Genomic DNA, 10,654 nt, shown 5'->3' with positions numbered 1-10,654 from the left:
GTAGTACTCTAACATCGTCCTTAGTTCGATTGGAGAGCGAGATAAGGTGCTCATGGAAATTTATATGTATGCATGTATTATGATTGAATGGAGTTGAGACATTATGACCGATGTCATTGAATATATGTTGCATAGACCAATTCATAGTTACAGAATTGGTGAGTGGGTTTATGCTTTGATTTAATATATTGTATTCTAACTCTTATTTGCCTTGCCTCACAAGTTAGGAGAATCCTACTGCTAGTAAACCTAGCAGTAGTAGTGTAACAATCGGATCAAAGATCAATGGACCTTCACCCCCAATTTCCATTCGAATTGGTATTAAGCAGCAAGCAATGTATTTGTTCTACGGAACAAGTCCAATCCTGACACGATCCTGCATCTGCATTTAGGGACGGCCCTCCTCCTCATCCAGGCAACGATTCTGCATATAGAGCTCCTCAGGGATCAGAACCGCCACCAATGATACGATGCAGGTATACCTTCATGGATTCGAAAGGAAATACGAACGTTCTTTTTTTTTTAGAAATGTTCAGATAGTAGAGAAAAATAAAGGGAAACCTCGTTCTTTTTAGCATGGGCACAACGTTAGGCCTATATGAGCTCTGCTTGGACTTTGATATAATAGCCTAGACTCCACATTGGGCCTATATGATATGAGCCAATGGACAGATTTCGTCGCCGCATATCAGGGCAAAGAGTCGTTGTTTCGCACAGGGAATAGAATAGATGACCTGCCTGGGCTGGCCCATTTGCGGTAGGGTGCGGTAAAAAATCGACACAAGTGAACGTGTGACCAGTTGAACATGCAGGTGCAGCCGCGCTGTTGCCACCGTAACCAGCTCATTTTATTTTAACAAAAGACTTGCAGCCCGACACTTAAAGAAACAAGCGACAGTGACAAAACTTAAACACTAGTTCGACAAAAATCCCCTAAAAAAGTACTCCCTCCATTCGGAATTACTTGTCTCGGATATGGATGTATCTACAACTACGTGAACTAGAGGATCCAACACACGACATCCAGGGAGCGAACCACGTCGTTAGCCACTATAGATCCTGTGATTTGTTCTCCAAAATGGCAACCCGGTTTCAATAACTATAAGCCACAAATTTTTAAACACACGACATCCAGGGAGTGAACCACGTCGTTAGCCACTATAGGTAAAAAAGATACATACAACTATATAGTTCAAGCCCAACACCACAAGCTAGTCCAGACGATACAAATAAATCTAGATATAAACGATACTATGAGATGCAAATATACTGATTACGTCGATGATAAACTAGATAACTACTTGTTGCCATCCTCCTTGGTGGTGTAGTCCGACGACAGAACCGCGTCGTCCCACCGAGGATCATTGTCGCCCCAGGTCGCACTGGGCTTCCGCAAGGCGCATGCCCGCCCGTTCCGCGGCTCATACCGCCCTTCTCTACGCCCATACCTCATTCTTGGCGGCGACATCCTCCGGGAAGCGCTCACGCCACACCGCCATGGCGTGCTCATCCACCTCGATGATAAGGAGGCGGCACTCCCACCTCCGATGGATGCTTCAGTCCTCCTCGGTGACTAGCCGTGGGGGAGGCGTGAGGTCCTACGCCTGTTGTCTCGTCCGTGCGTCCGAGAAGTTCATCCGCGCCCATGGCCTCCCGAGGCACCACGCCGCCGCGTCGTGCGCGCGGGCGGTCTCGAACGTCCCGAGCCCGAGGCATGTATCACCAGTGCGGATCTCCATGTCATACACGCCGGAGGGGCGGGCGCGGACGCCACAGTAGCTGGAGCTGCTCCGGGTGCTCGGCGGTATGGCGGCGGCGTGGGACAAGGCGCTGGAGGCGGCGGCGGTGTGCTGTAGGCGAGGAAGAAGGGCACGGCGACGGCGGGGCACCTGCAAAGGCGAGGAAGAAGGGAGAGAGAGGCGACGGAGAAGGCCCATGGTGGCGCACGCCGGACTTTGGTGCGCCAACCAGTCTCGCGCGCGCAAAACCAGATTCTTTTCCCGCGCGCGCCAAAACTAGCGCGTCTGTTGGAGATGCTCTTATATAGGGAGGAATAGATTTTTCGGTGTTAAATAGAAAAAATTAAGACGGTGTTAAATAAGGAATTCACTCATATAAAGGATGACAAGACTGCATCACCCAACACATGTTATGAGTAACTTTTTAGTAGCAAAATCATCCCGAAATATTCACCTTTGACGTAGTTCTCCTTAGAGTTTTTTTTTTGCGAAGAGTTCTCCTTAGAGTTAATTCCATTTTTTACCGCTAAGTTTCACATTTTGATAGGATTTACCGCATTTAAGAGAAATTTCTCCATTTTACTCCACTTAACTTTCCGTATTAACTCACAAAGGCATTCCATATACATACAGATGGCTACCAATAATGTTGAACTGATAATATATTACATATATTTTATCAGGCATGCAGGAACTATTGGCGTTGAAAGTCGATCTATTTATTGGATTGGTTAGTTCAACTAAATTAATCGTCCGAAGAGCAATGGTTTCTGGCCGGGGTGACCGTGGGTACATACATGTACATATTGTGGATTAATATGTACATGTATGGATTAAGAGCAACTAAATTAATCGCGAGTTGTGGAAAATGAACTATCGGCGTTGAAAGTCATCATGTACATTGGATGTTAAACCAATCAAGAACACCACAATTATCATCCTCCTACGATTTTTCTTTTTCTTACGAAAGAGTGACAACCCCAATCTCTGTACATCCATCATTTAATCATTATCCTCTTAAGATAGCACATATCCTATTGCCCCATCAACAACATCGTGCAACTTGCAACCTAGCCTCCTTATAACTGTCGTGAAAGCAGGCGGTGCAGAGCTGGAAACATTCTTCTTGATTTTGTTCTTCTTATTATCATCCTTTTCTTTTCCCTTGGACCTAGAATCATCTCTAATCCAATTATTAATTCCCTGTGGTATTTGTCTGCCCCACTGGCAGCACCTCCCTTTTGAAGAAGAAAAAACACATCCAATCAGCCTATTGTCAACCTGATGCATATTCTGTGTTAAAAAAAAACGATGCATATTCTCCATCAATCTCTTGTATGACACCCACCGAGGACCCCACATGAGAAACAACAACTTTCTCCTGAAATTGCCTTAAATCTGTAACCATGCAATAGGTACGATTACCTTAGCACCTACAATGGGCTTCCAGCGCATGTATGGATATAAACCTAGTTATGAACCCGAAAAATGCACTTAGATAACTATGTGACCGAAAATGAAGAAAATCAACACACCGCTTACAAAAGCATACTAATTCAACATTAGATCGCACCATTTCTTGATCCATCCATGATTCGATTCATATTTCGTCGTTGTGGCCGCGCTGTGAGGTGGGTCGGAACGAGCATACCCTTGCCTCCGCGTACACCTTTCCAGGCCGACAATAATAGCCTTGTTCTGGCGCGCAGTGCGAGTTGTGAGAGCATATGCAGAGCCCTTCGACGGCGCAACCCTTGTGGACGATGTTGGGGCTCCCATCGATGCCGAGCACATGGTCGCTCCACTCGCTAGAGAAGACCCCGTCTGGGTCGTACCTCTCCTTCACTTTGAGGAACTCGTCGGCCTTTGCGTACTTGGCGATGGCGCCGTCGAAGGCGAAGTTGCGGTTCTTGCCCCATTGCGGGAGGGCGCCATACTTGCGCAAAGCCATCTGTTCGAGCTCGTCGATCACATCAGAGTGAGCACGCGGCCTGCCTTGGGTGTAGCTCCGGTAGTAGGTGAAGTCAAAGTTGACCGAGTCCTCCGTCTTGCTGAGGTAGGCGGAGGAGGCCCCAACGTACCGGATGAGCACGCCCATCTTGGCGTCGAGACTGCATAGGGCGCGTGGGTTGAGGTCGCGGAGTCGTTGCATGTCGGTGACCAATGCCGGGGCTTTGAAGAGCGCGACGCTGAAGTCGGTGTTGTAGAAGAAGAGGCTCCGGACGCGTGGGTCCCATGGGCATGAGGAGCGGAGCAGGTTGTCCTTGGCATCGATGCACGAGCCGGACGCCTGAATGCGGTGCTGGTACCCGACCACCGGGTATCCCGTGAAGGAGGAACCGTCGTTTGTGAAGCCGTACGCCAGCATGGGGAACGACGCGGGCAGCACCCTCGCGGCTAGGCACCGTGCCATGTCGTTTCTTTCCTGCACATGCTCCTCTGCGACTCTTGCGATGATGAGCCCGAGCGTCGGGAAGGAACGGAAGCCGAGGTAGTCGTTGAGGCCATCGCCGGGCGACGAGACATCGACACGATCGTCCTCGCAGTAGATGACCTTGCCCTGGCGCGGCAGCCACATCATGTCGCCGAACTCGTGCAGATGGCCCCACACGGCCACCTGCGCTGCCAGGTCAGAGTCATCGCGCTCCAGGAAGGTGACGGACCGCTTGAACATCGCTTGCAACTGCAGAGTAACCTGCGCAAGCATGACACACAACACACATAAGGATGGGACTACCATTACACACACATAAGATTTGTGTACATCGAAGGGATATATACAAAAATTGTAAGCTGTTCACCGGTGTGTGTATGTATGTATGTGTCACGTACCAAGCCAGCCTCGTAGGCAAGCAAAGTGACACAAGACTCACTTCAGCACATTGGCATGCATGCGCATTGGCAACTACTACACGTGCAGGAGTACCTGCGAGACGACGCCAAGGACGCCGAGGGAGACCTTGGCCGCGTCGAGGTCGGGGTGGTCGGCGCCGAGCTCCCGGACCACGGCGAACCCCTGGCTCGCCGGCGCCGGCGTCACGATCCTCATCCCGACCACGTACTCGTGCACGGCGCTGCCCTTCCCCCACAGCGAGCTGCCGTGCGTGCCCGTGGCCAGCAGGCCCCCGATGGAGACGCCGTACCAGTAGGGCGAGTGCGGCAGCGCGAGCCCCGCGGCGGCGGCGGCGCGGATCAGGTCCCGGAGCACCATGCCGCCCTCAACGGTCATCAGCCCCTTGACGGCGTCGACGCTGACGGTCCGGTTGAGCCGCGCCGTGCTGATGATGGTGTCGTCGCGGCCGCCGGGCAGGCCAGCTTGGGGAAGCTGTGGGAGTGCCTGGGGACCGCCTTCACCTTGCGCTTGGCCGCCGCGGCGGCCACCAGCTCCGCCTCGGTGCGCGGGAACGCGGCGTCGGCGGCGCGGCAGGCTGTGCGGTCCGGGAAGGAGCCGTAGACGTTGGCGAGGATGCAGTCGGAGGTGCCGCGGGCGCAGGACACCGAGTCCGGCGGAGGGCTGGAGGCGGCGGGGCGGCTCAGGAGGAGGCCCAGGGCCAGGAGGAGAGCTGCCGGAAGCAACGAGGACGACCTGCTAGCTTCCATCGATCTACCACGCTGGAATGCGAGAGGGAAGGAGTAGCTCCTAGTACTACTTGCATTTGCATACGCAAGGCCTTGCTTGGGGGCAAATAGCTTCCATGCGACGTCGTTGGTGTGAATTGTCTCTAATGCGACGTCGTTGGTTGTAATAACTCTCATGCGACGTCTCCCAACGCATAAATAGCTCAAGCAAGACAACCCATTTACGCGGCTAGTGGCTGTTAGTTAGGCTGAGGTTTGGTTAGGACACTGAGGGTTATGTGCTCTGACTGGTGGGGTCCACCTAGGGCCACGTAGTCAAGAGTCAATCGTCCATGACTCGATCGGTGACTGTGTGACCGTGCTCGACTCGCCCGTGCTGGACTGGGCGAGCGGCGCCACCGTAAGCATCTTCTCTGGCAGCGGTTTCTTCTCCGCGGTGGTGGAGTGCATTTCTCGGCAGCGGCAGAGCTATTGCGAGGTGAGCCCGAAATCATAGTCCCACTCCCCAGAATTTTGAGGGATCTGTGGCCTCATGCTGCGCCTCTGTTTCTTGGCGATTTAGAATTGGGCGGGCTCTATTGGATCCGGGGGTTGTTTCTTCTCCGCGGCCCAGTGGTGGAGCGCCTTTCTCTGCAGCGGCTATTGCGAGTGAGTATTTTCCAAACACTACTCCCATTCCACTGAATTTTGGACAAATCTGTGGCCTCATGCTGCCCCTGTTTTTTGGTGTTTTAGAATCTCGATTGGATAGGAGATGGAGTGAGGGCTGGATGAGATGGAGCGAGAAGACAGTGCTTCAAATCAGTAATGCCGCCCTCTTTTCTTGGTGATTTAGAATCGAACTCGATTTGGTAGTGACTGTAGCTTACACTGCCGCCGCTGCCTGCCCTTGACAAAACAGGGGAGGTTCAGGTTCTGCCACCACATTCGTAATTATAGTGGAATTTTTTCCCTGTAAAGCCAAACTCAGTGATGGCAGTGTCCAAGACATTGATAGAGATACCACCGTGAGGTTGGATGTCGAATTTGCAGATGTTGATCCCCAGGAATTGGAGAGCATGAAGGAGAAGGCCGTGGGCAATTTGGTGGAGAGAATTGGGGAGAGTATTGTTTGGGGTCCAGAACAAGAGGTATCTCTGCAAAGTTTCAATAACTATAATGGTGAATATGTGAGAATTGAAGATAGATAATCCATGGTTGCTGAAATTGATCAGCAAGAAGGGTGGGCAAGCAAACAAGTAACATTTTATGCAGAGCTAATTGATCTGCAAACTCATTCCAGAGTTGGTTATGTGCCATCAAAGATGGTTGCACAGATGGAAGATGATGAGTGGGTTTCACAGAAGAAGATGTTGGCATTGTTGACTGAACTGACTGTAGTAGCTGAAGATACAGGGATTGATGCAGATGGAGAGGAGGGAACCCATGGTGCTAGGAAGATTGTTGTTGACTGGAATGTAGTAGAGTTGAATGAAAAAACAGATTTGGTCATTACACCAATATCTGACATTGATATGGCCGAAATGTTTGGCATTCAAGTTGATGACAAAGATAAGGAGAAGGATGACAGTTCTTTGCCTGCTGATGGTAACACATGCCCTAGAAATGCAAATGAGGATGAAGAAGAGCTGATGAGAGAGGCTGCAGATGATGTGGATGATGCAGATGATAATGAGCTGGTTTGTTTGTATGACAAAGAGAACCTAGTTATTGAGGTGGGAAAGTTGTGGCCAAGCATGAAGGAGTTTAGGATGTCTTTCAGGACCTATGCAGTGAAAAAAGAGTTTGATGCCAAGACTATGTTGACTGATCGAAAGAAATTTTATGCTCGGTGCAAAGGTTATGATGGTGGTGGCAATCCTTGCAAATGGTACTTGTCTGCCAGACTACAACCTGATGGAAGTACAGTAAGGGTAAATCAAATACCACACCAGCATACATGTATGACCACTTCACAGAGAGTTTCAAAGATGACATCACAACTTTGGGTTACAGAGAAGATTACTCCTATTTTAGCCAAGACTCCAAACACTACTGCAAAGAGGCTTAAAGTTGACTTGGAGAAGATGTACCCCATCCGGCTGCAATATACCACAGCGTGGAAAGCAAAACAAAGGGCCATGAAATCATTGTATGGTGACTGGGCAAATACATTTAGGATGTTGTATAGTTTTATAGCAGAGGTGGAGAAGAGGTCACCTGGGAGTGTGGTGGAGATAGATACAGAGGTAACAGAGGATGGCAAGGTTTTATTCAGCAAGTTTTTTATGTGTTTGAAGCCTTGCATAGATGGACTCAAAGCAGGTTGTCGTCCATATTTGAGCATAGACTCATCTTTTTTGACTGGAAAGTGGAATGGTCAGTTGGCTGCATGCAATGCTCTAGATGGACACAGCTGGATGTTCCCAATTGCAATAGGAATGTTTCAATCAGAGACAGAGGCATCATGGATATGGTTCATGATGCAGCTGAAAAGATGCATAGGGCCAGTTTCTCCTTTGGCCATCCACACAGATGCATGTGAAGGGTTGGAAAATGCAGTAAAAAATGTTTTCCCCCATGCTGAGCAGAGGGAGTTCTTTGGACATATGTGGATGAATCTGATAAAAAAATTCAGAGGAGATGAATTTGGGCGCATGTGGCCAGCAACAAGATCCTACACCAGACAGACACATTCCTATCACCTTGGTAAGATATTGGCATCATGTAGTGATAATGAATTTGCTTCATGGTTGAACACCCACCATTCTCTGTTGTGGTATAGATCAGGTTTTAATACTACCATAAAATGTGATCATATCAATAACAACTTGGCAGAAAGTTTTAACAACAAAGTGAAGGATTTGAAAGACTTGCCTGTGCATGACATGGTGGACCAAATAAGGATCATGATCATGCGTTTGTGGGAGTTGAGAGGAAACATTGCTAATATTTTGGAAGGGGACAAGCTTCTAGCAGTGGTACAACAGGTGGTCAACATGAGTAGAAATCTTTCACATCTATCTATTGAGAAATCTTCCTTGTGGGGTGCTGAAGTTAGAGATACAAAGAGTGGTAAGAGGCATGTGGTAAATACTGAGTTGCATGAGTGCACTTGCCAAGAATGGCAACACACTGGAAAACCATGTGAGCATTCCATACTTTTTTGGCATCTAAACCCAGGTTAAATATGCACCCATATTTGCATGAGTATTATTCAGTACAAAAAATCAAAACTGCATATGCAAGTCCAATTCCTGCACTGACTGACCAATCTCAGTGGCCTGAGGTGGAAATAGAATTTACCTCCTGTCCCCCTGTCACTAGAAGAAAGGCTGGGAGGCCGAAACAGAGCAGATTCAAAGCTTGGTTTGAAAAAGGTGGTTGTAGTAAGAAGGGGAAAAGGAAAAGGAAAAGAATGATAATCCCAAAAGGGCTCAAAAAGGTAACAAAAATAGGTGCAAGTTGTGTGAGGTACTTGGGCACAGAATTGGTTCATCCAAGTGCATCTACACTCCTCAGAGGCTAAAGTATGTTTATGTTACTATTTTTGCAAGTTTTTGATTTTGCTACTTGTTCTAGTATCTAACCAAGTCAAATGCTTTATTTTTGAGGAGGAAGCGTGCAGAAAAAGCCCCACCTCTTGTTATTGAACAATGCTGGCTAGTGAAAAAAGCAAGACTCAATGGTTTTAGAAGGAAGAGCACTAAGCAGATAATGTTTGGTGACAAAGATATGGAGCAAACTGAAATTGTTACTGCTGAACATGAGCTAAGTGTTTCTGTTTTGGATGATGTGATGCATATTGAATCTGTTTTGCAGGCGCTAGGGCAATCTGAAACTGTTGCAGATGAAGCAACTGTTGTGCTGCCATGCGAATCTGCTTCGACAATTGTGTTGCCATGTTTGAAGGTTGTGCTACCAAGTGTTGAGTTGCAAATACTCAATCTGCAGAAGTGCAAACTGAAGAAGTGGGACATGATCAGGTGCAAAAGTTGAGGAGGCCTAGTGGAGTTGGCAAGAAAACCAAGGGGCCAAAAAGCAAGAGCATCAGCATCAACATACTATGCGCCGTGGAACCATATCATCAATATTAATCAAGCAGGACATAGGGTTTTACCTCCATCAAGAGGGCCCGAACCTGGGTAAAACTTCGTGTCCCTTGCCTTCTGTTACCATCCGGCCTAGACGCACAGTTCGGGACCCCCTACCCGAGATCCGCCGGTTTTGACACCGATAGTGCCCTTGGCCCATTAAGGTTAGGGCGCCCCCCTACAGCCCATGCTGCTGTATTGGACGTGGTGGAACATTTTCCGGACCTCCGGACCTCTCCGGAATCCTCCGGAACCTTCCGGAAGCTTCCCGGTACAATACCGGAAAAAACCAAACTTTTCCCGGAACCCGAACAACAACTTTCCATATATAAATCTTTACCTCCGGACCATTCCGGAAATCCTCGTGACGTCCGGGATCTCATCCGGGACTCCGAACAACATTCTGTAATCACATACAAGTCTTCCTAATAACCCTAGCGTCATCGAACTTTAAGTTTGTAGACCCTACGGGTTCGGGAACCATGCAGACATGACCGAGACAACTCTACGGCCAATAACCAACAGCGGGATCTGGATAACCATGTTGGTTCCCACATGTTCCACGATGATCTCATCGGATGAACCACGATGTCGAGGATTCAATCAATCCCGTATTCAATTCCCTTTGTCCAGCGGTATTGTACTTGCCCGAGATTCGATCGTCGGTATCCCGATACCTTGTTCAATCTCGTTACCGGCAAGTCTCTTTACTCGTTCCGTAACACATCATCCCGTGATCAACTCCTTGGTCACATTATGCACATTATGATGATGTCCTATCGAGTGGGCCCAGAGATACCTCTCCGTTTACACGGAGTGACAAATCCCAGTCTCGATTCGTGCCAACCCAACAGACACTTTCGGAGATACCTGTAGTGTACCTTTATAGCCACCCAGTTACGTTGTAACGTTTGGCACACCCAAATCACTCCTACGGTATCCGGGAGTTGCACAATCTCATGGTCTAAGGAAATGATACTTGACATTAGAAAAGCTTTAGCATACGAACTACACGATCTTGTGCTAGGCTTAGGATTGGGTCTTGTCCATCACATCGTTCTCCTAATGATGTGATCCCGTTATCAACGACATCCAATGTCCATGGTCAGGAAACCGTAACCATCTATTGATCAACGAGCTAGTCAACTAGAGGCTTACTAGGGACATGGTGTTGTCTTATTTATCCACACATGTATCTGAGTTTCCTATCAATACAATTCTAGCATGGATAATAAACGATTATCATGAACAATGAAATATAAT

At 48.5% G+C, this 10,654-nt stretch overlaps 1 pseudogene; it reads right to left on the bottom strand.

Annotated features, from left to right (window-relative positions):
• Positions 1 to 3,339: 3,339 nt before the first annotated feature.
• On the bottom strand, positions 3,340 to 5,495 carry LOC125507679 (annotated as a pseudogene).
• Between the last annotated feature and the right edge of the window lie 5,159 nt (positions 5,496 to 10,654).

The sequence above is a fragment of the Triticum urartu genome, chromosome 5 (genome assembly GCF_003073215.2).
Source record: "Triticum urartu cultivar G1812 chromosome 5, Tu2.1, whole genome shotgun sequence".
In the NCBI taxonomy this organism is placed as follows: Eukaryota; Viridiplantae; Streptophyta; class Magnoliopsida; order Poales; family Poaceae; genus Triticum; species Triticum urartu.
Note: the sequence above shows the minus strand (reverse complement) of the source record. Positions and strands in the feature narration are given on the sequence as shown.